This window comes from Falco punctatus (genome assembly GCF_963210335.1).
Source record: "Falco punctatus genome assembly, chromosome: 3".
NCBI classification, from domain to species: domain Eukaryota; kingdom Metazoa; phylum Chordata; class Aves; order Falconiformes; family Falconidae; genus Falco; species Falco punctatus.
Genome location: NC_137582.1, coordinates 54,165,866 through 54,193,367, shown reverse-complemented (window position 1 = coordinate 54,193,367; position 27,502 = coordinate 54,165,866). Strand labels below are relative to the sequence as shown.

At 37.4% G+C, this 27,502-nt stretch overlaps 2 long non-coding RNA genes across 2 annotated transcripts; one reads left to right on the top strand and one right to left on the bottom strand.

Annotated features, from left to right (window-relative positions):
• Window positions 1-8: 8 nt before the first annotated feature.
• On the bottom strand, window positions 9-17,549 carry LOC308061690. The gene is made up of 3 exons (XR_013927325.1): window positions 13,350-17,549; window positions 4,766-4,833; window positions 9-32 (listed from the first exon to the last, which is right to left on the bottom strand). It is a non-coding gene; the product is annotated as an uncharacterized lncRNA (long non-coding RNA).
• Window positions 4,825-27,502, top strand: LOC308061685. The gene is made up of 4 exons (XR_013927320.1): window positions 4,825-6,280; window positions 6,500-13,019; window positions 21,735-26,133; window positions 26,332-27,502. It is a non-coding gene; the product is annotated as an uncharacterized lncRNA (long non-coding RNA).

The following is a 27,502-nucleotide window of genomic DNA, read 5'->3' as shown; positions in this document are numbered from 1 at the left end:
AGAACTGTTGGGAACTTCTTAAGTTGCCTTCACTGTCAAAGAAAACATACAATCAAGACAAACCTTCAGGCACAAGGAAGGTCTGTTGCGAATTTTAGCCTCTTAATATGGATAGTTGTCTTCCTGTTGCACTCACTACATGTGTGTTTAAATTTCCAATACATAGCATATTCTTATTCTCCATCAATGGTACTGCCAAAGAACCTTCATCTGCTTAGAAAAAAACCTATGTTAAAAACAAAGCAATGCAAAGCAAAGCAAAGCAAAATAAGATAAAACATAGGTGAGCATTTGCAAAAGATTGCTTCTTTCCTCTGCTTCCAATGGAGTTTTCAAGCTCATGAAATGCATTGCAGTGCTCCAGGTCACTTTGCTTAAGTCACCTTCCATAATGTTATACAGTTAATGCAGAAGACTAATAATAACATAGCCTGATGATTCACAGAGGGATGTACTTTAGAGGGTATGTACAAATAAAGGTGCTTTAGGATTGTGCTGAGAAAAAGATTAATTTGATATATAAATCTATTATATAACTTAAACATGTCGCATTATCACCACTAACAGCCACACCAGCAACAACAACTTTTACTGCCTGAAGTTTCCTCTGGTACTGCACAGTAATTATCTGACCTATCTCTAAGGTCACTGTATACTGTGGTTGTATTTCAAGTTGTTTGAGACTACTGGAATTATTAAATCTATTATGGCTGCATCATCTTTTTCAGTAGGAACTACCAGAAAAATAAAATCCAAGGGCTTTTATGGCTACAATATCTACAAAACTAACAAAATACCTTGGAGTTATGCTATTTTAATCCCAAATATCTGCCAGTGGATAGAGAGAAAGCTCTAGTTTTAACTGTGTCTTGTAGTCCTGAAAAGTTTTCTTCTGCTGCTTATCAAGGCTGCAGAATGCACACAGCAGTAGATATGCTTGACGTTATCTGTAGGAGGATAAAAGCCCACACAGCAGCTACTCTGTGCTGGACAATTTTGAAGCTGTTGGGAACTGTTTCTGTCCTTTCAAAGTATTACAGCATGCACATCAGAGGCTGTGGTACTTTCTGGCCTAATTTAATCACTGTAATGTGGAAGATAATCTTTCAGACTACCACACAGTGTGGGATTTGGGTCTGGCACCCTTCAGTTTTGAACATCAGTGCTCCAAGACAGCATCACTTACAAAACTAGAATCCAAATATAAAGAAAGAAAGAAAGAGAGCTGTTTATAATAAATTGAAAACCTAAAAATGTGCAGAAAAAAAAAAAAGGCAAGAATTACATTGCTTAATTTAAGTTGAATGTTGTTCGAGGTTTTGCCAGTGAAACAGAATTTTTCCTTTTCTAAAGCCCATATAACAGGGAAAGTGTTGTTAAATAGTTTCATGAGGTAGCGTTAAGGTTTCCTATGGTTTGCCATTATTTCCTCATCTTCCCCAATAAACAGAAATCTGTAGTTATGGAAAATAAGATATTCACTGAAGAAAAAATAGAGCTGTATTAGCTAACAAGTGCTGAATAATGCATATCGAAACCCAGTGTAGAAATATGTGTTGTATTTTAATGCACATAAAGCTTTTAACTTGTGGAGTGGCATTTGAAAAAACATATTAATAAACAAAGTTCCTATCATGGAATGAGTGTAATCACAGTATTTAACATTTTTTATGTAGCCAGCTGAACTGTTGCTAACATTCAGATGCCTGTGTGATGGATGACTTAGAAATGATGTAGAAGCTTCTTCTAGGCAATAAGCTGCACTACAGGTCTTTTTAAGTTTCTTCGTTAAAGGAAACAGAGAGGTTATCCTTGACTCCCTGCCACAATATTTCATTAGTTAACATCCATTCAAAATGCTTGAGTTGTCAATGCAATGCTTAATTTGGATGAAAACAAACTAAGGAAGGCTTATGTTCTTCAAAGCTTTCCTGCGATGTCAGTTAGTTTAAGTAAAGCTAACAAAGCTTCTGTCCTTCATCCTGTTTGACCATCATGACTGCAGCATAACTACTATACTGAGTAAGGACCGTTAACTATATGAACTCAACAAATGGTTAGGAGACATTTAATATCTGTAGATGTCAAGCAGAAAACTAAAAGTAACTTTTAGCATTTCAAACATATGGAGCAATGGTGTCTGAGTTTGATGTTAACATCTATTTATGCTGCCACTCACATGTTTCAGAGTGGGACAACTCCCACACGTTGTGGAAAAAGGTGTCTGTGGATGTTAAAACCAGATACGTGCCTTCTAATTAGAGGTATTAAGATATATGTCTTGCTGTCAATAGGCCAACTTTTCTCGAGGGAAAAATGGAGCCATTATGCATATATTGGGGGTGATACAGAATAATAAATGTTTAAGAACAAGGTTGGGGATTACTCCACTGAAACCCACATTTAATCAAGCTGTTTCAACAGCTGAATTTGTCACAGGGAGACCACTTCTCTGCCAACATTATCTTTTCATGTACCATTTCTTATCAGGCTAATTTCTGATGATTTTGTCAGGAAATGCATTTTTCTTTAGGCAACATCTCCGAGCAGTGGTCAGCACATATCAAATCAGAGCTGGAAAATACAGGCAGTTTATGTGAAATTAGAGCTGGAGTGTAATAGGTATTTTGTATGTATTATACCAAGGTTAGGATTGCAACAGACACTATATCAAAATGTATAATTACTTTATTGCTAAATCTCCATTCTAAGCAGAAAAAGGAAAGACAAAATTCATTTAATTGATTTTAAATAGTGAGTATTTTTTCCACTTGATAAACTGTGCCCATAAAATTAATGGAAATTCATCTCTATTTAGGAGACTCCCTTCCTAAAATTCTCCTTTTAAGTTTAGAATTATATATGCTGTTGCAAACTTTAAGCCAAATTAATAAACTAATGGTGTTTCAATTTGGAAAAGAGATTTTAATCAGAACTATGTGAAAGCTTAATCAATAAAACAATAAATAAGATCTTTTAAAATATTACATAATGATACAATATTAGCCTTATAATATTATTGATATAATAGTCTCACTGTGCATTTTAATTGCCATGTTACAAAATAATGTGAAAACAATGAAGAACTTACATAGATTAAAAATAAAATATTCAGAGCCCAAATTAATATTTCCCCAAAAGAGTCTGGATTTGTTTTGACAACAAGGCATTCTGAGTTTCTTTATCAGCAGTGTATTTTTGATGCATTTACAATGGCAAATCCCTTACCCAGGATACATCTACTGATGCAACACATATGTTTGGGAAAGACAACAAAGGAAAAATTCAGTTCACTGTTCATCCTGTCCCCAGAATTTCAGCTGATGATCGGCAGAGCTAGCTACCAGGCAAACACTAGAGGAGATTTAACCTGTGACACCACTGCTATTTCAGACTCCATCCTTCCTCACAAAAGTTAAACAAGTAAATTTATGTCAATTTTACTGTCAAAAAGATGACTTGGATTTTTTAACATATGCTAACAGGAGCATATTATTAAATATACATATAGCTATTAATAGCTGAGTCCTCAAAATAGCAAGGATATCTTGAATACAGCTCATGGAATTATAGCTGGCACATTTTTCCCTTGTGCAGTATAATGTTCTAACTGAGCTAGGCTTGCTCATGTACACACTGTCTCTCTCTCTCCAAATTATAGCAGTGTATTTGCATTTCAGTAGTATTACTTGAGCAATAATGTATTATACAAGGTGAAGAAGAATATCATATAGCCCATACTGAAATATATAGCTAATTGTAGGATGCATTTCTCCCTCCTTTTCCTTCTGAACTTCACATTTACAGTGGGACAAAACCATGCACATGGGCACATTACTACAGATATGCTGTAAATCAAGGCCATGATTTACTGTATCTATGGGAAAGGAACTGTTTCTAGTTTTATGTTTGAATAAACGAAGGGGTCCTAGTGCAACCCGTGAACGCTACTTTTATATTAATAAATGCCCTTTTGTACTATCTCTGCCTCATGAGAGTTTTAGAAGTGGAACAGAGTTGACCCAAACCCCGTCACCTCACAGCACTGAACACTAAACAGTTATTTATGGCCAATGTATAGTACCTATCACTGGTGTTGGTGTGCTGGCACATAGCACTAAGTCATTTATATCAGCTGTTGCTGGTTACTCAGAAATTTGGTTGCTATGCGTTGATACTGAAGTTCACACATTTCCAACTGCTTTGATTAAAGCTTTTTTTCTGACTTCCCTTGGTGGATTCCCATCTCCTGCACGGGGACCTATCACTGCCTTTGGTAGAGAAGACATGTCAGAGGCATGACTAGAAGAAACATGAATAAAAGGAAGCTTTTTGTGTTGATTTCAGCTCTTTGCATCAGTGGCGGATGACCCAAGAAGAGGCTGCTTCAAACTATCACAGCAACTGAGGAAGTTGTAAATATTTTTACACCAATCCCCCTTTCAGCTGCGAAGAAAAGGCTGGTTGGGCTTAAAAAAGAAAGAAAATTAAAGTATGTTTAGGGAGGTTCAGCAAATCTTAGTTGAAGGAAAACTGCAAAAGTAGGACAGAAGGCTGTAAAGGTATTATCAAAAAGTGACACTATCATGGTTGCACATTGACTTCTTTTTGATGAAGTAAAAACTTGGTTGATTCTGGTGTCTGCAAAATAGTCAGACTATCAGATCAATGTAAAACCAAATGGAAATATCCCGTACGCAACAGAAGTAACTACACCAGTTCTGATTTGAAACAAAATACATATAGACATTTTCAAAAAATGTACCTGCTGGCTGCTGTTCACAGTTGTGGTGACTCACGTAGTGGCCCCCGTGGGAAGGCCATTGCATAGTTCTGTTAGGGGAGAAAACATAAGCCCTATCAATGTTTGTGACAATTCCCAGATGGCTTCCCTGCTAGTGACAGAAATAATTAGCATAAATAGATTTTTAGCTCTTTAATGCCTCCAACAGTATATTGCAATGAGAATACTTTTCCAGAAAATCATAGTTTGTTATAACATTTTTATGTTTTATATGTGATTTATTACTACTTATTATTTACTATGCCTGCTTCTATTGTGAATATATTTGCACTGAAATACTCTTTAGGGAAGGGTTGCCAACAAGTGGAAAATGAAGTAACTGTGAAGCGACTCTTCCCAGCACAGAATATACCTATTATGTAGTCAGACTACAACTATTGCATTTCGACATATAGCTCTGTGATTTGGCTCACTTCCTAACCAGTTTCTAACTACAGAATTGACATGTTCAATAGTGGGGCCGTCTGACAGCTGTGATGTACAATAAGGTAGAAGTCTATTTAGATTAAAAATTTTCACCTGAAATCTTTGTGTGTGCAATGAATGTACTTGTCAAATCAGATTTTGCTTCATGAATGGAGTAAATAGGTATAGTTAAATGGTTGCAAGTGACCGATGGAGAGATGGTCAAGCAAATGCCAAATGACGGACTATTTCTCACAGTGTGACCCCATATATATAGCCCGTGTAAGTGTATATGAACACCCTTCATCACAGAAAGGATGGTAAGTATGGCTTACTAAACCTTCAGCTGTGTCACAGACCTGGTTTATTGTTTTCATCACAGAACTCTTAGTGATACCTTAACTTATGCAGCCACCTTTTCTGGTGCTGGAAAAGTACAGAGTGCTACACGCTATGTTCTTTTTGGCTGGTGATAATGAAAGTGTATATTGTGCTATCTACTCATAACAGCAAGCTTTGGATGGGACTCAGATAAACAGGGATACTTTAAGACCCTTGGAAGAAGGGTCATGCAGCTCAGGAGGGCTACAAGGATGTTGTGAGGTTATGCAGGGACCAAGTTAGAAGGGAAAAAAACAACTAGAACTTAATCTGGCTATTGCCATAAGAGACAATTTAAAATGTTTTGATAAATATATTAGCAATTAAAGGAGGGCTAAGGAGATTCTCCATCCTTTATTGGATGCAGGAAGAAACATAGTGGCAAAGGATGAGAAAAAGGCTGAGGTACTTATTGTCTTCTTTGCCTCAGTTCTTCATAGTAAAACCAGTTGTTCTCAGGGCATCCAGCCTCCTGAGCTGGAAGACAGGGATAGGAAGCAGAATGAAGCCCCCGTAATACAAAAGGAAATAGTGAGAAATCTGCTACACCACTTAGAATACACAAGTCTGGATGGGATCCACCCAAGGGTACTGAGGGAGCTGGTGGAAGAACTCACTGAGCCATTTTCAACCATTTGTCAACAGTCCTGGCTAACTGCGGAAGTGGCAGTTGACCGGAGGTTAGCCATTGTGATGTCCATCTACAAGAAAGACCAGAAGGAGGACCCAGGAAACTACAAGTCTGTCAGTGTGACCTTGGTGCTGGGGAAGCAGATCATCTTGAGTGTCATCACATGGTACGTACAGAGCAATCAGGGGATCAGGCCCAGTCAGCGTGGGGTTATGAATGCTTGCTGCTTGACTAACCTGATCTCCTTCTATAGCAAGGTGACCCATGCTGTGGATGAGAGAAAGGCTGTGGATATTGTCTACCTAGACTTTAGTAAAGCCTTTGACGGCATTTTCCACCACATTCTGCTGGAGAATCTGGCTGCTCATGGCTCGGACAGCTGTACTTTTCATTGGGGTTGTTTGTCCTGGGGAAAAGGAGGCTGAGGGGAGGCCTTATTCCTCTCTACAGCTACCTGGAAGGAGTGTGTAGTAAGGTGGGTGTCGGTCTCTTCTCCCAAGTCAGAAATGAAAGGAGAAGAGGAAGCAGCCACAAGTTGCCCCAAGGGAGTTAGATTGGGTATTAGGAAAAATTCTTCACTTAAAGGGTTGTCAAGCATGCTGCCCAGGGAGGGAAGTGGTTGAGTCATCATCCCCGGAGGTATTTAAAAGACATGTAGATGTGGTGCTTAGGAACATGGTTTAGTGGTGGACTTGGCAGCATTAGGTGATCTCAAAGGTCTTTTCCAACCTGAACTATTCTATGGTTCTATGATTCTATAACAAGCACTTAAAGGTGAACTCACTTATATATTGCACCACTTTGCAAAGAGAAGTTCAAGATGGGTAGCTTTGTTTAAATGAAGGGAAAAGAAATTCTTGCTAGAAAAGTTAAGAGTTCAGCAGTGGAAAGCCAAGGAAGCAGAGAAATCTGCTCTTTAACTGTCCTTGTCCATTATACAACAGACATTAAAAGGTACAGATTTATTTCTCTGAACAATCTGACAGTTAAAAAGGACAATGTCGAGGCATTTGATATATATGGAGAAGTTCACTAGTGTTCTCTGATCACTTTCTGCTTCTCTAGTAATGCAAAACAGCCATAAACTCAGCCAGATTTACAGCTGCTTTGTTTGCTAGAGCAATGAAAAAGCAGCCAGGGTGTCCTAGTGAAAATGGCCCATATGCTGTGGCCTAGATTCTCAACAATAGGAACCTAAATCCACATTTAGGTGATTAAATAAGTGGCCTGCTTTTCTGAAGTGCCGAGCCTACTTATGTCCCACTGAGCCATTAAAAAAGAAAGTTGAGTTTGTTCTTTTCTGATGTGTGAGACTCTACCTGCAGTGGCTGTGGTGTCAGGCTGCACCCAGGGAGTGAACCACACAGAGTGACTGTTTTGAAGATGTGGCTTGTAGGTGGCAGAACACGTCTGCATCTGGTATGTGATGTGAAGAGCAAGGGACGCCCTGTGGTGTTTGGCAAAGAGGTGGATGAGGTGTATACCCCTTACTGAGAATAGTCGATTATACGACACGCACTCGGCCCTTGAGACATGATAGTACTGATTCAGTGCTCAGCAGCCTGGAAAATCAGAATGTGCCTGTGTGAGCCTAAAAGTGGTTTTACAAGAGTAATTAATCCTAATAGAAAAGATGTTGTTAACAGCAAATTGTCAGTCCTTGAAATCTGGACAAGAAAATGCAACACTATGTCAACAGGCCTTTGTTTCTACTGTGCGTGCTTTCCAGCTATGCTCCTCATTGTACTCATTTCTGCAAGGATTTCTCTTGATTCTAGAGAATGCATGAAAGCTACACCTTAGATAAAGAAAGAAATGGACCTTGCAAATGCAGAGAAAAATGAAGATAGGTTGGATCTTGGATGTCTTCCAAATTTGAAAGCCAACCATTAGGCAGGGAGTGTAAAATGGATAAAACCATAGTAAAAACAAAACAAAAGAAAAAAACATGACAGTGGTGCTCCTTTAAAGTGATTAACTATTTTTAAACCTTTTAGTTTGGAAGTGCAATGCACTGTGTTATTAGCTTTTGGGGCCAAACCAAAAAGTTGGAGGCAGAACCAGTTCTGAAACAGAAAGGTTTGTTGCAATATGAAATTCTTGCACTGTTGAACTTCTCCTATGCATTAAAGGGCCAGATTTGTAACTTGTTCAGATCAGTGCAGAACAACATACTTCACCTGAGTGCAGTTTCTTTATGTCAGCTGAAGATACGGTGTTCTCTGCTAATTTTTCCGGTTTGTGTCAGTGACAATGAATGGATGACACAAGCATTCTAGTAAAATACAGCCTACACAGGGGGCTTAATTTTGCAGCCAGACTTCTGCTATAAGTAGAAGCAGAGGTTATTAATTTTAATACCTTGATTTTTTTTTTTTTTTGATTTCTGAGGTAAGACAGATTTTTTTCCTTTTTATTTAAAACTAATTTTTAATTTTCAACATCATAAAATAATTTTTAACTGAAAAAGGAATGTGACCACTTGATTTGCCAAAATGCACAATAAGTAGGGAAAACATAAGCACAAAACATTACAGCTGTTAATTCTAGATTTCAAGAATTTGCTTTAACTGTGATTGTTCAAATAAGTCAAATAGTAATGTTTAATCTGACTACTACAATCTGATAGATAGTAACTTAAAAATGGAGTTTATCACACTATAGCCTGTCACAGAAGCAAAATCTAGTAAACTTGTTGTAATTCAGGTGGTTAAGATAAGGGCCACAGTGATTGTTGAAACAAATGCATTACATAATTTAAATTATTCTCCACTGAAAATTTCCTGGAGCAATTTTGATGCTTAGCTGAGAAATTGCAAAAAGGAATGAGCAGAAACTTTGACTTCTGAGTGAAGAAAAGCACGATCAATCTTGAATTGAGCAGATCTTAAAAAATCGACCCCAAAAAATCCTAAACTGACATCTCTACCCCAAACAAACCCCTCACCCAGTCTTTTCTGTCACATGCTTCGAAATGTAGTATTCAGCAGCAGCTAAGTCTCAAATGCTTCCCTTTAAAATATCTGGTCTGGAAAGCATGGATCTAAAATACTTTATCAGTTTCTGTTAGAGCCAAAAATCCCCTTAGAACCTTTGCTTGGAAGGTGAAGAGATATCAGAGTGAGGGGCAGGGGAGGCAAACGTGCTGCTTGCTGTTCAACATGTGCTCAGTCCCCTTACAGAGCATCCTCTGGGGGATTTTTCCATATGATTCCTAACCTTAAGCCAGCCTTTCCAAAGGCTTTCATCTGTAGCAGAATGGGTATCATAATACGTGTGTTCAACCTCATGAGTCATGGCAAAGGTTACTAGGCATTATTGACCTGCAGTGCAATAATGTCCCTGAAGACTAACCTTTAAAGATTTCAGTTCTGAGTAAGTAAGACTAGCTGGATCTTTTCTATGTCTCTGGGAACGTTATAACTTTTCATAAAGCCATGTATAAAGAATACTGAAAAAGGGCAAGAGGAAATTGCCACCTTCTCCGAGACAGGCCTGCAAGGCACGCACATACTTGGCTTACAGAAATCTCTCCTCTTTGTTAAGCTGTTTGGTCAGACTGGTATTGCCAACATCAACACGATTTTGACAATGGTAGGAAGGAGCAATCTGGCTATGTAATATCTTCATCTTTTTGTTTCAATAAACAGAATAAACATACAGCCTTACTGGATCCATAGCTGGTGTACCTTGGCTAGCTACTTTGAATTTGATGGGGCTAAAAACTTTTACATTAGTTGAGAATCTGGCCTCTAGTTTAGATTACATGAACAATTTCCTGCATTACTAAAGGCTTTTTTTAAATAAGAATGTCCATTATTTTGCAAAATTAGGTAAATATAACATTTTCATAAGGTGTAGCAGATTACAAGACCTATCTTATTTTCTACAGAGGTATGTTTTTTAGGCCAGAGATGCCTAATAAGTGATTTAATGGCCTTCACCTCAGTTTAAAAGACAAACAAGACTTGTAGTAGAATTTTTCAAGAACATCTAAGCCATTTAGAATCACAAGTGATGGAAATTTTCCATTTTGAATAGCCTGGACTTGTGGTTTCACAGAAGTGGATCAGGTTATATATGAAAGAGGAGGGCTACTGGGAAGGGCAAATTTATTCCAGTACTTTCTTCCTACAATGTCATTGGAGTTTATTTATTTATAAAGCAGAAACTGGATGCCCCTTCATACTCTTCTGTCTTTCAGTGATATTGACATTTACAACAACGTGTGCTGGCATTGTTTCTCACATCACCCATCAACTGCTTTACCAGTTAATGCAACAACTTAGAAAGTTAATCATAAACCCAAAACCCATTAGGTATTTTACACCCAGAATATTTTACAGAATATGCTCTATGTATCCTTGATGTAGCTGGAAATTGTATCTACAGCAACTTAAGAGAGACACATTTACTTTTTGTTTTTCCATGTTAAAATGTAAAAAAAACTGGGAAAAAATGATCCCAGAAAATCTGAATCAGATTCAAACAGGATAAAAATATTAATGATAAACCCAGTAGTGCCTGTTAATCTATTTTCCAAATTTGATCAGAAATTCTTGACCTTGCAGAGAATTCAAAGTTAACCCTAACTACACAGAGAATGGTATTTCATAGAGAACACTTGAATGCAGTTCTAGCTCATTAAAAAATCACCTCACGCTTTAGCACATTTTAACTATCAGAAATGCCAGGAAATAAATCTCTGCCTTGAACTATGTGATATATGTGAAAAAGCTTGGTAATTTCCATCAGGTTCCTAATAGACAAATATCCATATAATGAAACTGGTGCTTGTTAGAAAATCCAAGGAATGAAGAATGAATGGGAGTTTATTCCCTTAAAACTTTCCCTCAGAAGACTGGCTGCAGTAAAGAGCTCCTGTGAGGATATCTCCTATAAGATCTGGTGGAGAGCAGCACTGTGTGCATACTGGTAGCTTAGTAGCCATCATCCTAAATCATAATTTAGGAATCACAGTTTCACACTCATATTACTTTAGTACACTGCATTTTTAACCTTTTCCATTTCTTTCTAAATATTTAGTGTTTGGAGTTTTTTTAGCCCATGCATTATTTAAGTAAATAATGTGAAGCAATTTTTTATAGTCATTAAAATGTTCAAATCTGTGCTACTGTCATATTTCTTCTTCCACTGGTCTGATTTTATAAATTCCAGTCATAACAAATACTTCTTTATTCAAAGCTAAACTTTTTTCTTACTTAATGATTTAAATGAATTGATTTTTTGGGGAGGAAGAAACCCCAAGATTTCCATAACTGCAAATCTGGAGCACTAATAATCCATCTTCTTTTAGACCCTCAGCTTCTAGGTGAGGTCTTTTAATGTGGCAACATGAGAAAGGCAGAGATATTATGTGATGAGATCTGGTCACAATTCCTTTCAACCTGAGACTCTCTGTTCCAGTGAGTCTCAAGTTTAGAAATGAAAGATAGCAAAAGAACTAGACAAACAAAATCGTCACCAGTACCATAAGCAAACAGGAAAGATACTGAAAGTAAGAAGTGCAATACACTTCTTCATTAGCTATCAGTTATGACTGACTACCACTAAACACACTAATTTTCAGCAGACTAGCAGCTAGGTTACCGACCTAAGTGAATATAGGTTATAAAGCCAGAAAACCTTATGTCAGTTTTCTTGCTGGCAATGCAATCATGTTGATTACCTTCTCCCCTAAGATCATTAACACTGTTAGGAAAAGAGCCATTTTCTTATTCGAAAACCTAGCATCCAAGGCTAATGTTTCACTAACACTAAAAACTCTCCTTACTGTCTGTACCTATTGATGTTTCTGTCATTGCAAGGGGAGTGATTTTATCAGATGAGTTAGAGATGGCCCAACATTGTCTTGCGAACAAACTTTCTTATTATGGTTAAGCAAAGTCCAGGTCAGTTCAGGAGTCAGTACATTAGCTGCAAAGTTGTGGAAGGGAAGAATTTGCAATAGGAACTGACAGCTGCCTTTTAAGACAGAAATTGGGGAGCACTGCAGAATGTAATTGGTGACGAAACAGCAGTCTGCAGTCTCAGTTCCTTGAGAACTGTTCAGCAGCAGAGCAAGACTTGCAGAGTGGTTTTTTTGCCTTTTGGTGGCTGGAAACGTGGCGTAGCCACTGAACATGGTTACTAAAAAACTCACAGTTAGCTTGCCATCAATGCGCAAGTGTGTCCTGTTTATTACTGCTGCTGTTTAACTTTTATTTTAACTGTGAAGATGATGCTGGGATGCCCTCCACCCCAGCTCCCAAACCTATATAGTGGCACTCTCTGCAAAGCTAAAAGCATAGCATCTGCCACTTCTGTCGTTAAGTCTGTTGGTCAGGAGGTGACTAATAAAGAACCAGGATATTCCTCTGACCCACATTGCTCCCTGCAGGTCAGTTAGTTATTTCTAGAAGATTTCCAAACCTTAGACAGCATACTGAAAAATATTTGTCCTTGCAGGTCTAGTGTAAGCCTCAAGCACTTTTGTGTGGAAACCACCTCATTTCTGGTTCCCTGTTTGGCTGAGGCAGTTAGGCAACTACTCCATCACATGCCATGGAGATGTCACATTATTGTATATGTGAAAACTCGCCAACCCAAAACAGAGTTCTCACACCCCAGCCCACAAACTCACCCTCAGAAAAAGTGTTAGGAAGTGAGTAATGCAATTGTGAATCCCCTTGTGTTATGGACATTCCTGGCTCACAGACACCAACGTGAAAGAAAATGAGGAGTTTACCCCTTTGGATTTATATGTTGGCCAGTTTGACTGGCCAATTCCTTCTCAAGGTGAGGGTATGACCTTTTGAATCATACTTCTAAGATACTTGATTTTTTCATATTATATAGGTAGCACAGCTCATAGCTCTGGATTTTGGATGATACTTATAGGGACAGGTTCTTTGAAACGGGCATTGTGCTGTCTAAAGAAGATATATCAAAGTTTTTTGGTCAGGCCTAAGGGGAGGCAAAGGCTTAGGCATCTTTGACTTCAGTTGTCAATCAGAGTCAGTAGGAAGCACATTTAAGTCCAGAACAAATACCACTGTGGCACATAGGTGCTAAACATGCACACAGGTTTTGCTTCTATCATTACCAAATCAAAATGTAGTACACTACCTGCTAAAGACTTCTCCCAAAAAGCTCAGAAGTTGGAGTAGTACTTTTTCCCCTCTTCTCACAGCTGCATCTAGTTCAGTGTAAAATTCATAAGTGAGATGCACACTTGTGGGAGATGCATTCTGCAGGATGACACCTCTTTTTCACTTTACCATTATGTGAATATACACAGCAATTGCATTTCCTTTCTACAGTAGACAGTTTTTAAAGTTTGACTTTTTGCCTGTTTCATCTTATCCCTGCTATGAATGGACAGGAAAATTGTCTGATCTCCAAAAAAAGGTGTGGTGATACCCTTGACCTATGATTTCCAGGCACCATAGTTTGAGAAACCCTGGAGTATGGAATATTCATACACAATTCCTGTGCTGTCCATAGATAAAGCATCTCTTTAATGTTTGATGATGCAATTTCCAAATAGTCTTTTAGTGGAAGACAGTTGGCGTTTGGATCTAATTTCCTTTAAAGAATACAGGGTCAGAGTTCTTCTTACTGGAGTTTGTTCCATAACCACCCAAAGAAAAGTAACCTCTTTTTCCCTCCTAAAGTTCTCTGCAGAGTCTCTGTATCTAATCACAAGTATATATTGTAGATGATTTAGTCTCTTCCTTGGTGAAAGATAATACATAAATGCAGTACTTTTATTACAATGATTACATATATTCTCAAAAGCACAGTACTAAGTTACATTAGTGCAAAATCATTATTTCAACAGAAACATATATTTTTAACGATCCCTGAAGCCAATATAATGGCAATTACCAACGTACTTCACTACCATAATAAAGTAATTTATTAATAATAATAAATTATCTCAGAATTAGAATATAAAATATTACTTTAGCTACAGTCTGTCAGAGGGGACAGATTTAAGCATTCTGCTTTATATGAGACATTGGAACAGACAAACCAGGCAACTTTATATTGGATAATTAAAGGCATTTTGAAAGCCGTTTGGAATAAAGGAAGGAAAATGTAATTCCCATCAGAACTGAGAATCCAACTGTCTCTTCAGAAAAAAAACAACAACAACAAAACAAAACAAAAAGAAAGAAAAGAAAATCTAAACCAAAAAAAATCTAAACCAAAGAAAAGTTTGTTTTCTTTCTTTTTTCTTTTATGTGAAGACACAGCAAGTGTGGATCCCAGATTCTAAGGATTAAGTTATAAAAAGCCCCTCGGACTGACCTCCAGTATTTTGGAAGAAAGCCCAGTGTGTAATGAGGGAGTAAGAGAAAGAGAAAGACAAAAAAAAGTGATTTTTTATTTTTTTTGGTACGCTTACAGTGCCTTCAGGGACATTATCTGGGTACTCTGGGTAAACAATGGAATTATACCAGTAGTCTCTCCCTCACCACATGTTTGAATTATGCAACAAATGCTTGATTGGTGGCTTTTTTGTACTGAAAAATGTCTGATCACTTCATCCCTCTGGTAAAAGAAAACATTACTTAAAGAGAAGTGAATTAGTTACAAAATAAACCAACAACACACAAAAATTTGGCAGCAAAATCACTGTGAGAGATTGAAGCATCCTCCCTAATGTAAGCAAGCAGCCCTGAGAACTGGAAGCAAAAGACTCCAGATAGCTTGGGAATTTGGCTGCCTCTGTGGCAGATATAGTAAACAGCTTCAGAAATGATTGTGTATATCTGCTAATCACTTAGGCCATAAGATAACAGCTAAGTTGACATTTTGTGTGCAAGAAGTGAAACTGCTTACGCCTGTTCCCTATTTTCTGTCATTTTTGCAGAACAGTGACTGTCAGCAGTGTACCCTGAGTGCAATAATGTTATAGCACATTGGCAAAAAGACAACCTTGAGACTTATGTGCCCCCAAATGCAAGTCCTGTCTGAAATTCATGTTTTAAAATGATAAATGTTACTTTCTTCTCTGAGCATCATCTAGTAAGAATGCAAAGAGTGCAAAAAAACCCCAGCTTGTATTCGAAGGTTACTTGGGCCTTCCTGTTTTAGATATATGCTCAGAGCTTGCTCTTTAGCTTACTTTCTTATCATGCTTCAATATGCAGTTCCATCACTGCTGATTAGTAGTAATTTCATGACTTGGTGTTAGAAATGGCTTTGGTATTAGAACCAGTTTAAAACATTTCTCCCTGCTCTTCATTCACAGAGGTACATTTCTGTTTGTACCCAGAGACTGTTGCATCCCAGCTTTGCTGATAAAAGTATTAATGAGACCACACTGTAATTTTCACTGATCATATAATCTTTGTTAAGAACAGCTCCCTTTATGGGGAGCTAGAAGTAGTGTTATAACTAAAGATGTGAAGAACCATTAATCTTGAGGTCAGATAAAAGTTTGCTGTACACCAGGTGATGTAAAAACTCACTTCCCAGATGTGGCATAATATTATTCCAGACTTTGGTTTTAGACATTCAGAAAAGGTCTTATTTCTTCCCTTGCCTGCTTCCTTTTTCTTTACTAAGAAATGCAGGAAGACTGAAATTATCTATTCATGGCTTGAAGGTAATATCACTCATAGTCTATAATGTTTTCTTCTGACTTTATGCTTTTTCCTAAAGTTACAATTAATTTTAATGCACTGAATCTATCACAAACATCACTTTGCTCTAGAAAAAGGAGCAAAGTATTGACAATTGCCTGCCCAACCTGTATTTCGCATTTCTGCCTGCATATAAATAGATGCTTACAGTTGTTACCTTGACTAATTCTACAAACAAATATGTGATTTTAATGCTGAAGAGGGGCTGCATGTGATCCTCAACCACCCGGGTATTCTACCTGTCCTAGTGCTGAACATCTATAGACTCTTTGGAAGAAGCACATCTAAAATAAGAACAGGCTTGTGCAGAAATCCTGACTGTCCACCCTTTCCCCTAGTGAAGTTATGAATTTTTTTTGCCAATGGGTGGGGGAAAGATTCTCTTCAGATCTTGCTGAATGCTTCTATCAGTGATAAGAAAAGTGTCAAATCACATAAGGAGTAAATATGGAAAGTATATTAAATTCAAGCATTTTGGGAAGCAAAGAAAATACCTAGAGACATAAGAAATAAGCTATATGTGATAAAGGAGAATAGAGGTGGTTGTTTCCATAGGAACCAAAAGAAAAGGGATTTGTCTATGTTCAAAATCACTTGCATGACATTTAGAAAGGGGTCAGAAAGTTTCTCGGTACAATTCTTCCTTTTCCTTGCGCTTTTGAAAACTCTAGATATTTGGAAAGTAAAAAGAGTTTGGAAGGTAGACAGGATTCAAGACTAGGGTAACTGCAAAGTTAATGCTGCCTAATTTACATGAGGTCTTCTGTGATACCAACCACCTTTAAGTCTTAATGCATGAGTATACAAGGAGCAGACAAGTACTAAGCTACATGTGTCTTCTTGGATTGTTGGGTCTGTGTAATGTGGAACCTAACACGTTTCTCTTTCTGAAGGATGATGAGAAAGCAAGTAAATCTCACCAAAGGAGAACTGGCCAGAGGACGTATTACTATTTTTATGTCCCTAGATGTACCAACTAAAATATTTTTTTTCCTATAAGGGGATATTCTGACACATATCCAGGCAGAAAAATGTAATTTGTTCAGAGAACAGAATCAAAATGCTTTCAAAGCCCAGATATTCCAGAAGGAAGTACATGTGATGCCTCACACTGAAAGAGATCTGGGGCTGAAAGCAGGCAGATAGCTAGGTAGGTGTTAGCAACGCCTTGCGGTGGCAATAAAAAGCAGTGTGATCTTGTGTTGTAAACCAATGGAACAATCATTCTGAACAGCAGCATTGTTATTGCACCTCTGGTCAGATCACAAGTGGCCTATTGCCTTCAGTTGTACCACCTACAGAAAGGTACTGATAGATACCAGGCTACAACAATGGAAGGAGGGAGTTAAAAATGAGGAACAATTGAAAGATCCCTACCGTTTTACTTAGCCAAACAGCAAATACGGAAATGGATGACCTGATATACAACAAATATAATTATGAAACAGGGTGAGGAAACGAGCCAAACTTAGAATGACATTATGGTTAAATAAATATAGGCTGCATATAAAAGCAGTGCATTTTTTTAATGGAAGTGTTTTCCCCATGGGAATATCATAATTTTTACAGCAAGCTTGGGGAAAACACTAGAGAGCATATGTCAGAGCGCAATCATGCACTAGTAGTTAAAGAATGCATTTAGCATGTCTTTCTCATTATCATTATCATTATTATTCTAGGAATCATATTAAGTTAAAAATAAGAGGGAGGAATGAGGGAAAGGTGTAGTTACATGCTCCTCATCAGGTTGGTAAGTGATTGCAAGAGTTAATTTCTTTGTAATCAGGAATAAAAAGAAAAATATGGAAGGCAAAGTGTGAGGTAAAGGTCAGTGGGAAGTAGGTCTGAGTGCTCACAGTTCTGCGATGAAGTCATAGGAACTTTATCAGGTGACATTTGTGGGGACATCTCTTCAAGGAAATGCATTTTCCAGAAGTCTGGACTTATTTTCCTTACAGCTTGAATATCTGTAGACCCCAGAGATGAGGTTTCTGGTAATGCTGCTTTCTTAAAGGCCACACATCAAAGGAAAGCTTTGCCTTGAGTTAACTTTAAAAGTTAGTGAGAAGAAATACCCGAGACAGCCAGACTGTCCAATCTGGAATCCTTCCAGACTGGTGGTGCCATGAACATGGCTGGGCAGAAGCCAGCTGAGAGCCTGGATTAATCGAGGGAGTTTGTTACCTTTTTGCTTCCATCTAAAAAAAGCAGCTGCTAGCCTGGTTAAAATGGGTTTCAAATTAATTCTTGACAAATTCAGATATAGTCTCAAGACCCTTATTCTTTTACCATCATGGATATTGTTGTTGTCCTGGCAACCCACAGTAGGATCTTGAAGATGACACACTACAGTGTGTTGGAAAGTCAGTCATGTAAAAAGTCAAGAAATAAGCTGGTAAGGAAAATTCATGTTATCCTTACTGGCTTTGCCAATTAGTTTAAACAAGAATGATAAAGTTATGTTTCCTTCACTGGCACTGTAGTTCTTTCTTTAGTTTTCTATAAGCCTGTTGTGGAAGACAGAATTTAAATGCCATGAATCACTGCCAACAGAAAAAAGAAACTTCTCGGGTGGGGGCAGAGAATGTCAATAGCTTGTTTGAGCCTTGGATTCATTTTGCAGACACGCAACTCAATTCAAGGAGATTTGGTAGGATGAGATAAACAAGTGTTGACAAAACATAGAAAAGAAACAGACTTTCACATACTTATGGAAGGTAGGTAAGCTGCTTCTCTGAAAGGGAGCACTTTAGAGGCTGATCTCATGCCAGGCTTAAGCTGCCGATTGCTATGTAGCTTGTCTGCGTTTCATTCCTTTCCTTGGGTTATACATGGTTACTCATCCTTCCCAAATGAAAAGTGTGAGGGAAGAAAAAGGAGGGGAGGAAACAACATCTTTTTCTCCAGTTTTGATTGTATCAGAAAGAGATGATCCAAGTGTAACACCATCACTGATTTCTGTGGAAGCTATCCATAGACAAATCAAGACAGCCTGAATATACATCTACAGGAAAGCCCTTGATTTTAATGCTGCACATTAAGTGGAGAATTCAGCTTTGAAACATTTTTTAGAGTACAGTTCTCTTTTACTTTTCTGCCAAGACATCCATACAAAGTTCTGTGCTTTTGGGCTGAAAAAGAGTGGTTTCCTAAAAGAGACTGATGGATGCAGCTCTCTGAGCTATTTTACTCCCTGATTTGGTAAATAGATTTTTATGGGATAATTTACATTATTAAAACTAATCACACCATGAAAGTATTTGTCTGAAATGGGGTCCTATGCATTACTGAGATCGTCTTTTCCTGAACAGGAGACAAGATTAGGGCTTTGCAGACAGAATTATCAGTTCTGATTGCATGGATATGATGTAATATTTCTTTCTCATTTTGAATTTGCTTAGTTTAAAGTTACATTTTCTTCTTGGATTTGTCATCATTCACAAATTTTTCTGCATACTTGTTACCTATGGAATTGGACACAGGTACTAGTGCAGATGATCGGTTAACCTTCATTTTGAAATAATGTTCCCATGTAGATTAAGTCAGGTTTTGACCAGAGTGACTGCAGAGTAACTCCGTTCAGCTCAGCTGTACTAATCTAGAGAGTTTGTAAACATGTGAATGACAGTTTTGTCTTCCCAAGTAGGATAAAAAGTGTGGAAGGTTGCTCCATCTGTCTAGGTTTTCTGTTTTTATCAAGGCTAGTATGATGCTGGTAATGCATTGGTTGAATGAAGGGTAACCTGTCAGGGGATAGAAAAAAGAGATAGAAGTAACTTTTAATCCATATATCCTGTGCAGTTTCTTGTGTAGAGTTTTGTATCCTTAGTTAAGCCTTAAAAAATTGAGGACAAGACCTTTCTGTAGACTAATATGAAAAAACTCTACCTAAATTGTGAAGTATCTATGGCAAGTAAACATGAAAATTAAATGATTTAATGAAGAGATAGTTTCTTATATATGTTTGAAGTCCTTTGTGAACACAGATGTCCATTTGCACGTGCTGCTTGCTATAGGAAATATGTTAAGTGTGTCCATGAGAATCTATATACAACTCAACTTCTTCAAAATGAAACTCTCCATGTGCAGCTAGTGTATTTCCCAAAGGATCAGTTATGAGGGTTTCTTAAATCCTCTTCAGAGTAGCAACATAAATCAGTCCAAACACTAATTCTCATGAATGATGCTCACTATACGTCATGGTGTATAAAAACTGTTTTAACCTCTGACTGAGAAATAACAATAACCTGAGTCTTATTTCCGTGTAGACTTTTCCATATGTTTTTGGCCCAAGCAAAATAGAATAGAGAGAGGAGAAAAAATGGTGCAAGGCTTAACCTTCTGTCTGTGATCGACAGCCCCCAGGGACTTTATGTTGTCTAATGAAAACAGTACAAAAATGCTGACGGTACTATACACGCAATAAAGAACTCCATGCTGACATAATGTTAGAGAAGAAAGGTGAAAAAGTTTCAGTCATCATGTTAATAAACCCCTTAAATTAAGTATGTCTGTAAGTTCTTATTTAAAGCTTTCTTAAGAAAATGAGTAGAAATGCACTAAGCAAGCAAGTATCATGAAACTTCTAGCAGTAGTGTGGGTCAAAGATAACATTGCATGTGGTCCGTAACTGAAGCTGGAGTGAAGGAAGGTGAAGTACTGCCCAGTGAACCCTACCCAGTCACTACCCTGTGTTTGAATCCCAGAGCCACCCAAGCCCTTCAGCAAATCTTGAACTTGGCTTTTGTGCAAAAGGATCAAAAATAACAAAGGTGAAATCCATAAACCAACTCTAGGGCAAAATAAATGTCAGGAAAAAGAATCTGGACCATCACATTCACATGCAAAGACGCCGCACATCACTTTCCTTATTCATTGGCCAATAATGACAATTTCAAAAGATTATATTTCCATTTACTGCAATAACAAACCCATTCATTCTATAGTTATTGAAGCTGCTTATTTCAATATCAATTTATTAGCAGTATTAATACAAGCGCTTATTATTTGAAAATGTGAAACAATGTCTTTGTCACTAATTTTAGAACTAATTTTAATTTGAACTTGACATTAATATAAACATGATAATGCCACTTTGCCACTATGTATTGTCATCATGTATTTTTATTTTCTCATAGGAACTGACAGAATATGATTCATAATGACAATATTAATGTAAGGCTATGAATAACAATAAGGATTTATAATAATATTAACATACATAACATCATCTGTATTGAATCTGTCTACATTAATAACTTAGATTTTCTTTTTCACTATGTGGTATACATTTTCATGTGTCTATAAATGTCTTCATTAATATACATTTATGATTACTACTAAGCTTATGCATAGTCTCTTTTATTATGCAAATAGAGGTTATAACACACTCAAAGACAGTGACTCTCCATACATCACTTTAATCTTTAATAAGTCCTATAAAAAGCAAGTAGGTTAAAAACTCAGCCCCATTAATTAAAATAGGTTCGCGTTCTTGAACTAAAAATTTTCATAGTAGAAGATGTCTATGGAGCTATTTATTACCTGGCTTTATTTATCTATATAACATCTCTTACAAAAAACTATGCCAAAAAGGTATTCTGAATTGGCCAAAAAAAAAAAAATAATGTGAAAAGAAAGAAATTTATAGCTTGGAGTGAAAGTTTTATCTCTACACACATCCAGGTACAATTGGGAACAATAAGACAGTCACAAAGGCGGTTCGACATGATGCGTAGTTGTTGGAGGGCATATGGTACATTTTACTCTTAACTGAGACTTTTTTTTATCCTTTTAGTGCTTTATGTTAGAATGTTAACAAGATTTGTTAGTCCAGCTTGTTTTCTTTAAAGTACAGTTGTTAAAAAAGCCAAGGAGGAAAAGCAGTGTCACAGCCATCTGTGAAAAGCACCAGAGCAATAAATGTGTCGAACTGTGATGAGAACTACACCAGTAACGATGAAGGTCTCTGGGGAAATCTTCATATGCTGTTGATCTTCTACTGGACCATCAAACACATCACTAACATTACATGGAAATAAAGCCTTTTTCCTCCATCTTCCTTTGTTGTGTTTAAGAAGAAAAGCTCATCTGAACAGGTAAGTAAACAGACTATCTCAGGATGAGGATGTGAGCAACATCTTCTAGTCCCAAAGAGTTTCTAAACTATCCTTCTGTTCTTGTGGGAGTACAATTAGATTAAATAGTCCCTATTGTCCAGATTGAGATAAAACTAACTGGATGTGAAGGTTTCGATTAAAAAAGCTACTTTAGAATGTCTATAGAAAACTTGTACGTTCATATTGAAACTTCAGCTTGGGAGCTTTCCTGGACAGGGATGTGAGCCAGCTGCCGAAATCCACACAGGTCAGTAACAGAGTCACACCTAATGCGGAATTCCTGAGGCTCAATACTGTACTCCTTTCTCTAGCCTGTGTCATCACTCATTAGCAGATATATCTTGTCATGTATGATTAAAAGTGGATTAATTAAAACTACTGTGTCAAAAGGTTAACTATATGATTTATGCTATATGATTATGAGTGCCTTCAGAGAAATGTTAGGCTGGATTCCTATTTACACCAGAAGACATATTCCCTTTTAACTCAGAAAGATGAGTTTAACTAAGGGAAAAGAGGAAAAGCAGGCTGAGAGAATACTGCTTTTACTCAGAAATGGCCTCAAGGACCCTTTTCAGGTCCCTGTTGTTGGGATGTTGGGATGGGCAGAGGGAACCCCACTCTGGGAACTGGCCTGGCAGCTATTGTTGCATATAGGGTACAAGGAGGGACCATGGAGGATGACTCCTGCTTCTGGAAGGGGCTTCGCAGCCCTGCACTGCAGTGCTCCAGGCCACCAGACAGCACCTCTCTTTTCCCTTTGGTGGCAGCCATCACAGCCAAGTTCAACAGCCACGTTCTGGCAGAAGTAAAGGTGGGAGTGGGATGACTTCCCACTCCTCCCAATCTGCCTGCTGTTTAAATAGTGGCTGATATGTCTATGAGTGACTTTTGTGCCAGGATCAAAGCTGCAATTCCCTTGCAGGAAGTGCTGTATGCAGATACTACTATGGATGGCTGCTGTCACAGCTGTGAATGCTGCAATACAAGGTACTGCTTCTGCAGCTACACAAAAAAACCCAACTGCTAGAAGGAAGATTTATCAACATGTTTAAAAATCTTCCTGAGAAAAGACACTTAATAGTGGTTTTGGTTTTGGTCCTTTGGGGCTCACATAGCATACTGGAAAAAGTGTTAGGCACGGAGTAGTATGCAGGATATTAGATTAAAACTCTTCATTTGTGGGGTTTCATAGGTATGCAAGTCTTGTTTCTGCAATATGCATTGTGTGGTTGAATTTCTGTGTTTTATTTTTGTTTACTATCCTATTATACAGTAAAAGCCATGAATTCAGTTAAGAAAGTGGAATTTACTTTATAAATCCTGCTGATAGATTTCTTCATAGGGTAATGGGAATCTGCTACATCTCTATAATACATTAACACAGCATCAATGTTTGATTAAGTGTTTTTAAACTGTATTATTTTTCATTTGTTCAAAATGCCATTTTGACACTACCTCTTATACCACTGTAAATGCTATGTATGTAGGTATTTTCAGAACATTTGGAAGTAACTTACTGATCAATGCTTGATTATTCTTGCTTTTTGACAAACAACTAAATCTCAGAATTGTTCCATTGTCCTTATGGCCTACTCTAAATCCTGTTGATAAGCAGTTTAATTGATTTCAGTGGTCTGTAACTCTAAGACTTTATCAGAAGAGCTTAAAGCCATTAACAAGCTGTAAATTATAGCTGACTAACTGACTTAGGAAGTCACTGGGAGTGTTATGAAGGGATGACTTTATGAAATTGAGACCAATATTTATAGCTGATTAAGCCAATTTAAAAATATTTGAAAAGATTTCCTTATATTTTTGGATACTGTTTAGTGCGTTCTTGCCCAAGTCAAATTTATACTTTGGACCTTCTTTATTTTACAGCCATTTATAAAGAGCAGGACCAAGTTGGTGGAGAGCAATTGTTCTCTTCCCAGGAAAACTGGATGATTCTGTTAATATATCAGCCACAAAATATTCATGTTAACCTTTACATTGTCCCCTACTGGTTTCAGCATCATCATTAACTGAAGTGTGACTCACTTCCCTGAGGATAAATTGTTCCATTTAAGAGGCCACATCAAAAACATGACCTGCACAAGTGGGGAAGAGGGCTGTGCAGTTTTGCAGATGCTTCTTAAGAAGTGCTATTGGTACAGGTGTTGCAAATAAGGGGAACATAATAACAAGGGTTACAACTTCATTAGGCTATACTGCCCATTTAATTGCTTTTACTCCCATATACCCCATGAAACACCCATGTGAATAAGTGATATACAAGGGTACTCAAAAGGCATGAGAAAGCTGCAGACAGCTGGGCTGTCTATCTGCTATAGGAAGAAAGCGACTGTGGGTATGCATATAAATGAAATTATTGGCTGGTCTTCTGCACTATTTTTGCCACTGCTAATCTTCTCCATGAAATGTCTTTTCATGGCCTGCCTCCTTTGAGGAGGAACCTCATGATCTGATGCAATTTAGGACTGTCCTGCTCATGCTAGATTCAGAGCAGCATTATATATTTCAGCCTCCGGGGTTCATCAGCTCACGATGTGAACAATAAACATAATGTCTAGAATTTAATGTCATAATTTAAATGAAACTAATGCACGGAAACAGATACAATCATCAGCTAGGCCTTTGCAAAATGTTGTGCGCTCAGGGCAGCAGAAAAGGAAACAACCTCTGATAGTTACGTCTATATAATACCACAAACTGTGTAATTGATATAATTTAGGACCAGTTTCAATAAAAGTGCCACCCTTACCAGAGCTTCTGTGAACTTCTGGACATAGGTTTTACTGAATCTTGACTTTTGTATTTTCTTTAAATTATAGACATAAACTGAAAGAGCAACGTATTAATAAACACCACTCTATTGCCACACAAAAATTGGGCCAAAATAATGTTATGGCTCTGATTTAAACAAAGAAAAACAGGAGATTTAAGGGAATAAATACCCAGGGTGACTTTACAGCATAAATTCTGGCAATCTGAATTGCAGCCCACTGAAGGCAGATTTTGTCTAAATGGCTATAATTATTTTGGGCACTTCCTGTCTAGAGACAGTTCAGCTTCTCAAACAAACCTTTTTCTTTTGTCCCTCTGTTTGCCCTTATCCAAATCCATATTCTCTAAGCCTCTGTAATATTCTAATACTGAAAATCATTGATGTGATATATTGAGGAAGTGTTATTATCCTCAGTTTTGCATGTGGAGAATTGAGTTCAAGGCAGAAGTAAAAGGAATTGACCACAGTTCCACCTAGAAAGTCTGTGGCACAGGAGGGAATAGAATGCAAGGCATCTAAATCTAAGGTTGATTTCCTAACTTCTGACCTATCTAACCTCCATAATTAGTCTCTGTCCCCATGTCCCAGCTGAGCGTGCCTAAATATTACTCTAAGATATTGTGTTGATGCTTCATTCATTCAGTTTTCCATTGGCTTCTTCCCATTACTGTGTTTTTGTTCTGTCTTAGTTTTATACAAGGTTTTCCTTTGTATTAGGAGATGGCATTTATAAAGTAAAGAAACAGGTTAGTTGGTTATACTGCCCCAAATCCCTACTGTTGATTCAAATCTAACAAAACTGTGTACTACATAATTTGGAGATGTGACAAAAACTAATAACTAAAATAAAGTAATAATAATAATAACAACAACAATAAACCCAAAAACAATAAAACCAACAACTGCAACAACAATAATAATTATAATGAACAGGAGAGGAATAAAACCCAAGGGAAAAAATCCCCAAGTGATGCACAGTACAGTTTCTTGACGCCTGCTGACCGATGCCCAGCCAGTCCCCGAACAGTGATCAGCAGCTCCTGGTCAACCCCCCCTGTTCATATACTGAGCAGGACATTCTATCATATGGAATATCCCTTTGGCTAGTTCTGGTCAGCTGTCCTGCCTCTGCTCCTTCCTGGCTTTTTGTGCACCTGCTCACTGGCAGAGCATGGAAATTTGAAAAGTCCTTGTTTTGGGGTAAATGCTGCTGAGCAACAACTGAAACATCAGTGTGTAATCAACATTTTTCTTATACTGAATCCAAAAGACAGCACTGTGGCAGCTCCTGGGAAGAAAAATTAACTCTATCCCAGACAAAACCAGGATGGTATGATAACAGACAGGTATAAATCTCCCCTTTGTTTTTCAAATACATAATTCTTAAATCTTAATCTTCAATTAGGAAAAAGAGAGAAGGGAAGGGAAGGGAAGGGAAGGGAAGGGAAGGGAAGGGAAGGGAAGGGAAGGGAAGGGAAGGGAAGGGAAGGGAAGGGAAGGGAAGGGAAGGGAAAATGTGTTCATCCATCCTTTTTTTTCACCAGATCTACAGGACAGGAAGGTCTTGTAATGAATTAGTTTTGTAAGGCATTTGATAGCCATTTCTGTCCTCTTTAGCTGACCATATTCCTGCTTTCACTGCATAAGAGACTGTTCTGGGAGGACTTTATTTGGACAGAAGAAGAAAATATCCCTTCTCAGATAGAATGAGAGCAAACCTAGTTGTCTTCAAGAGCTTGATACACAAGCCCCAGTTATGTCAAGGCAAAGTCTTAGTGAGATCAGTAGGGACAGAATTTCTGAAGAAATCTATATAAGTGCCTTAAAAGGTTAATGTTCTTGCTGACTAAGATCTCCAAAATTAATTCTTCTTCAAGCAGGTTTGCAGCCTCCTTTGAACCCATACGACTATGAAGTTATACAAGAAGTGTTGTTCCACTTTCTGTAGATCTCAGTCCTGACTTTTAATATCCAAAATTTTAGTAATCATAAAGTATCCAAATGTGAAGAAGTTTCTGCAGTTAACTGAGGCTGACTTTCAAAGCTATGAGCTTTTTGATCTCCAAAAGATCTGAAAGCATTTTGTAGTTTACACTTGCATAGAGGTGTTTCAAAAGATATATAATCAACTTATGTTCATAAAAAAGCATAATGAGTTATTTTTATTTTTTAAAATATACAGAGCATTTATTCGTGTGATTTTTTCCCCAGAAAACCCCAAAGGTTTATGAGACAAAAGATCCAAAGAGCATGAACTTTGAAAGAACATAGGTACACATGCATATTGTTTCTTTCTCATATAAATAGTGGAACTATTCCATTGAACTGAAGAAATGTAGCTCAATGTCTTTAATGAATCATATTTTTCTGTCACCTTTAGTGGAAGGAAAAACTTACAAAGCTTAAGGGGCATGAACTGACGTAACAGAAAGGTTCCAGATAATGAGGAAATACTGAAAATTCTTCAGATCTCTGTTTTTTGTATGATGTATGATTTTGGAACAATCTGTATGTTTTAAGCAAGTAGAGATTATAATCAAGAGAAAAATATGAGCTGAAACCATTTTGTAAGTCAAAAGTATTTTTTTCTGAGTAATTTCTAGTTTGCATGAATAATTTAGATTAGTTTAACTCATCAACAAAGGTTAGGATATCCACATTTTGAAATAATTGAACTTTGCTGAACCATCAAACATATAATTTCCACTTAACTAA